Here is a 6,042-nt window from a genome sequence, read left to right on the forward strand (position 1 = left end):
TTTATTTTTGCTCTGGCCTCGTTTTTTTATCTAGAGATCAGGATCATTATCTCTTCAAAATCTGATGTACTAAAGCAAAGTCTTTTGAGAATGAGAATGCTATTTCTTCAAAAACCAGTTATATTTATTTATTGAAATGCTTTATTTATTGTGGCGTGTGATCCGATGATCCAGAAACATCAACACAGAAATGCTGTTTTTCCAGCCATATAGTCATTCTAAATTAATATTTTCATTTTGGATAGTGAAGTTTGGCTGATGTTTTATGCCAGAGGTGTTGAATTATTATTATTTTTTTTTTATCATTTGCATTTAGGCAATACTATGCATATCTAACAGACACCCAGTGCAAAAGAGTAGGAACACAGTGTTGGGTGTTTGGGTAAGTATGTTTATTTATCTAATGCAAACGTTCTATGTAATATCTGTCAAAATAAGGATTTGTAGAGTCATATTAATAGTAAAGCCAGTGGTTTTTCCAGTTTAGATGTTTTGGGACTTATAATCAGCAACAGATGATGACTTATAGGGTTAGTTCTTCAAAAATGAAACTTTTGTCAAAATTGACTCACACTTATGGCATTCCAAACCTGTATGAATTGTGTGAAACATAAGGAACACATTTGTGGAGCACATTTTGAGCAGCTTACATTGACAATGAAAGTCAGTGGGGCTCCAGTGTTGTTTTGGACCTCGCTCACTTTCAGTGTGTAAACAAAAACATTTTAAAATATTTTCTGCTGTGTTCCGCAGTACAAATAAAATTACACTGGTTCTGAGAGACATGACAGCGTTTTCATTTTTGGGTGAACTTAGCCCTTCTACATAAAGACTGTGTCATGAAATTATTCTGTCTGTTTTTGAACTTATTTTCTGAAAATACAGTGATATAGATACTCAGACATATAATACATAGGTTTAGTTCCATCCTGCCACAGCTGGTTTTGTTAGAGTCAGGTGATTTGTGTCCTGTTTACCAGACAATCTCACTTTTTCCATTCTATTCCAAACAATGCAGGTATTTTCTCTTGGCTTTAAGCTCCAGGTCTGATGACTAGAGTTAACAAACCTCACTTTTGTATTTGTAAGTGCTACAAGTCTAAAATGCTCATAGAGATTTGCCATTGTGCATTAAACAAAGTTATGTTTATTTATTTGTTTTTTATATTGAAAGAGCGTTTATTTACATGGTTTCACAAAACCTGAAAGATGTTCCGTGGTGCTAAAAGTATTTGATACTTTTGAACGCTTAAAGGGATAATTTAACTATAAATTAAAATTGTCATTTACTCACCCTCATGTGTTTCCACAAGTGTGAAAGCTTTTTTCTTATTTATAGAAACGAAACAAAAAATACCACTTAGTTTGATATATTTTATGCAATGTAACGAAATTCATACATTTAAATTTTTCGGGTATTGCATTTATGAGTGTGTGCTTCTGTTCTTCCTTTTAGGGCCATTGCTTTCCTGGAAGCTCTGGCTTGTATCAAATTTGGACAAGACTTGTTCTCTAAAACACAGGTTCTTTATGTTGTCCTTTGGCTTTTGTGTTTGGTGAGTTTTGGTGAAAACAGTATCACTATTATTATATATTTATTAATTTATACAAAATAATTCATGAATTTATTTTTTTATATTACTATCTTTTTAAAATAAAATTTGTTTTAGAGATGTGTTTAGTGTTTTTCTTAACAGATAGTCAAACCTTAACAAATATTGCTGTACTTTGACTATTATTCAACAGTTGATTATGTTTGTTTATACATCTGTAGTTTGCCCTGAACGTTTACAGATTAAAACCTGTGTTTCTATTAACTAAATACAGTGGGGGATTCAAAAGTCTAAAACCACATTGAAAATCTGAGATTCAAAATCTCATTTAAAATATTCAGAAGTACAGAAATGTTTAAAATTCAACTTTATTTAAAAAGCTAATTACTGGATCACGTGCAAGGGAAATAGACCAAATACTACGAATTTTGAATCCCACTTTATGTGTGGTGAAGTCTCATACATTCTCTCTCTTTCTCTTGCCACCTTCCAGGCTTTTATTACTTTACTCTGTCTGTATGGAATGATTTGGTACGAGCAGAATTATGGGAGGAGACTGAAGGTAAAGGACCATATTTATTTGTCTGTTACAATAACTTGATATACTGAGAGATACTACGGTCCTTAATTAAAAACTGTAGATTCTTCAGCAAGAATATAAATCTAGTTCAGTCAACTGATCATTAAAAATTTGACAGAATTTACATTAGATTCATCCCAAGCAGAGTGCAATTATGAATTAGCTTTTAATGAAAGTAAACACATTCGTACAGGCAATGGTCAATAAACAGTAACAGGGTTATCAGAGATGAGACAAAGGCAGAACAACAAGACAGGCGAGTGATCGGGGCTGGCAGCAAGTAGAGTAAACAACAGTTTAAAAAAACAGGCCAGGAGAGTCAAAAAGGCAGTCAGCGAAGAATCCAAAACACAGGACTCCACAAGAGAAGATGACAACACCCAGAAATGTCAGTCAGGGCAGAACAAGACTTCACAAAGAGTGGGTGTGAGGCAGAGGCTTAAGTAGTCCCATAAACAAGCATCAGGTGATCTCATAATCAAAGTCTGGTACGGGCTGATGGGAAATGGAGTTTGATGGGAAAAGTCACAACTCAGGTGATGGCGACCTCTGGTGATAATAAAGGGGGAACCACAGAGGAGAAAGTCACAATTGAGGTGTTAATAATTTGCTCTGGTGTGAATTTATTTTCCTGGTTTGTGCTGTAGACTTCACATATTGATAAAATGACAACTCTCTTAACTTTGACAGAACATTGCAGACTGTGACGACAGCACCATTATTGACACGTATGACAACATTCTTGAAACTTCCAAAGGTAACATGCAATCTGATTTGTTTTAGAGGGTTTGTCAAATGACCGTAAATATCTAGAAGTTGAATGTTTAAAGAAGATTTGTGACAGGCAATTTCCTTTCAGTATTTTTAAATTTTCTTCCCTGTAGATTAAAATAAAAATAAAATAATTGTACTATGATATTAAAGGGATTGTTCACCCAAAAATGATATTTTGATGTTTATCTGCTTACCCCCAGGGCATCCAAGATGTAGGTGACTTTATTTCTTCTGTTGAACACAAACTGAGATTTTTTACTGAAATCGTTTTACTTAAGTCTGTCAGTCTTATAATATAAGTGGATGGGAATCACGACTAAAACATACAATAAAAAAATGACAACTAAAAAAACATCCAGAAACAAAACCAAATGAAAGCCTGCAGCTCGTGATGATACACTGATGTGTAAAGACACAAAACGATCGGTCTGTGGTGTTAATATACTTATAAATCTGCGATCCATCATAAAAGAAGAAGAAGAAGATTCCTCACATGCCTGCTTGAGAATGCACTCAGGAGGACGCCTTAGGAGAGCTCTAACAGTTTGCACATTCTGTGAATCAGAAGTAAAAACATTATAAATACTTTCAGTTTCTTGCACAGACAGATCGTTTTGTGTCTTTACACATCAATGTATCGTCACGAGCCGCGGGGTTTCATTTAGTTTTGTTTGTGTGTTATTTTGTTTTGTTTTATTGTATGCTTTAGCCATGTTTCCCATCCACTAACATTATAAGACTGACAGACTTCAATATTTTTAGTTAAAAATCTCAGTTTGTGTGCCTACTAAAGAAACAAAGTCACCTACATCTTGGATGCCCTGGGGGTAGGCAGATAAACATCAAATTTCATTTTTGGGCGAACTATCCCTTTAAAACCATATTAGGACCGCTTGAGATTTATGTACCCCTCAAATATCTAATAGCATTTAATCTGGGTTAAATCTTTATTTAACACCAAAATGTATTCTTACATAATCACTACTATTAGCAGAGAAGAACTCCAGTAGTAATTCCACTTCATCAAGGAGAAGAAAAGGAGGCTCTGGAAAAAACAAAACAATCAATGGAACAAGCGGCAAGAAGTGACCACAGCTAGATTCAGTGGACCACAAGGGGTTAAAGAAAGAATATGTCATAAGCGGATGAATAGAGGTTTAAGTGGTTAGCTGGGTTATAGTGTGCAGACACAAAAAACTGTTCTATAAACAAGAGGGACACATTCCAAACCACAAGCCTCTGTCTTCACTATATACACTAGTTTTTATTTTCATAGCACTTGGAAGGAAATTATGATTTGTGGTATGCCAGGATTATGGGAAATGACACAATGCACACTTTCCAGTAGCACTGATGTGGCTCTCATATTTAAAAATGTTGGAAGTGTCTGAGCCGGCGAATGTTTGCGATGGCCCTCCGTAATGAAATGAGCTCAATGCTGCCAGGCTTTCTGTAAAACATGAAGGGAGCGTTATTGAGCTCTGATGATTTCATACAACCAGTATTGTTAATACAGACCAAGCCCTGTCTTAAATTTTGCACATTTTACTTTAATCAGTGAATGTTTTGTTGACACATAAGCATTTATCAGGGTAAGAAATTGAACGCATCATTTCATTGTGAGCTTAAAAGCAAGCTCTACTTGTTATAATGTAGTATGATCTTGGCACAGCTGTTCCATTATCACAACATTTACAGTTTTTTCAGTCTTCTATTTGCTCTTTTAAATTAACACTTCAGGGTTGTTGATGGAGAGGCCTTTTGCATTAAGAGCTGTTGATTTTACTTAAATGTAATCTGATTCAGCTTTTTTTGGCATCATGTAAAGGTGGTTTAGAAATTATGACATGGTGTTGTGTCAGAATGTGTTGTCATTTTTTTCTATACTTTTATAGTTATTGCTTTGTATTTTAACTTTTGTGGAAAGATTAAATCTGTGTATGTGGGCATGTACATACATTTCTGTGTGAGACCTTCAAATGACTATGCATTTGTACATCCAGATTTTTTAAATAGCTGTAATTTTTGAAAAAACCTACATTTAAGATTTTTTGCTGGTTTTTAGGCAGGAATGCTTTTTTTTCATGGGTTATTAATACTAAATCGTAGCCTATGCCTGTATTACTACCTTTTTTTTTTTTTGCTTTTTGCTTTATTTAATTCTGTTTTCATGGGACCAAATTGTTGAGCAATACCCAAGCTGTTAGTTATGGTATACAGACCCTAAAACATCAACATCTAAAAATAACTGTTAACATTTTAGTTATGAATTTTTGTATGCTTCTGCAGTTTTGGAAGGTGACCAAGAAGTCTGCATAAAATGTGAAGTCAAACTAGAATCCACCACAGCAGTGTTCTCATATCTAATTATTTAATTATTTGTGATAATCAGGAGCAATGAGGCATGACCATTTTGTTTGAGATTTATGAATGAATGGTTCAACTTTCCATGGATATGAACCTCCTCAAGGAGGTGTTATTTTCACTTTCTTAACACATATACTAACATTTCAAATAAAATACTGAATTGAAGTCTCTTGGTTGTTAGTAATAGTAGTATAATTGTTTTAGTTCCTATATGTGGGGGGAATATAACTGTATATGTTGTTGTTGTTGTTTAAGAATTTTGCAGTGATATTGCTGTGTTTACCTGTTAAGTTCTAGAAAAAATACAATCAGTATTTAAATCTGATTATTACAGGACCAAAAAGGATGTTGAACTAGGAGCATGTGGGGTCTGGTTTATTGGTTACGATCATGAATCTGATATAAAGTTTTTATATAGATCTATACATTTCAGAATGAATATCTCCCTCCCTTGTAATTTATCCAACATGCCATTTAAGAAATACGTGTAATTAATGTTACTATTATTATGTTATTATGAGGAAAAATAAGGTCTGTGGTTAAATTCAGAGTTCATGTTTGATCTATCGACTATGTAGTTTATCTTCTAGGACACTACATTAAAATCTCTTCACGTAATGTTTGCCACAGGCCTTATTTCAGTTCATAACCACCGATCTGAATTCCACGGCCGGTTGGCTTACAAGCTGACGTCAGTACCTAAGGTACCTAACGCATGTGTCTGTCCGAACTGCATTTCCCATAAACCACAGCGCCAAAGTGGCTGAT

General features: G+C 34.3%; 1 long non-coding RNA gene across 2 annotated transcripts; it reads left to right on the forward strand.

Annotated features, from left to right (window-relative positions):
* Nucleotides 1–76: 76 nt before the first annotated feature.
* On the forward strand, nucleotides 77–4,057 carry LOC113093805 (uncharacterized). Of its 2 annotated transcripts, XR_003287907.1 has the most exons (6): nucleotides 77–382; nucleotides 1,019–1,084; nucleotides 1,457–1,556; nucleotides 2,047–2,115; nucleotides 2,824–2,890; nucleotides 3,899–4,057. It is a non-coding gene; the product is annotated as an uncharacterized LOC113093805 (long non-coding RNA). The 2 variants fall into 2 exon arrangements; XR_003287906.1 differs by lacking the exon at nucleotides 1,019–1,084 and having other exon boundaries at nucleotides 186–382.
* The last annotated feature ends 1,985 nt before the right edge of the window (nucleotides 4,058–6,042 follow it).

Source organism: Carassius auratus, unplaced genomic scaffold (genome assembly GCF_003368295.1).
Source record: "Carassius auratus strain Wakin unplaced genomic scaffold, ASM336829v1 scaf_tig00215149, whole genome shotgun sequence".
Taxonomy (NCBI): Eukaryota; Metazoa; Chordata; class Actinopteri; order Cypriniformes; family Cyprinidae; genus Carassius; species Carassius auratus.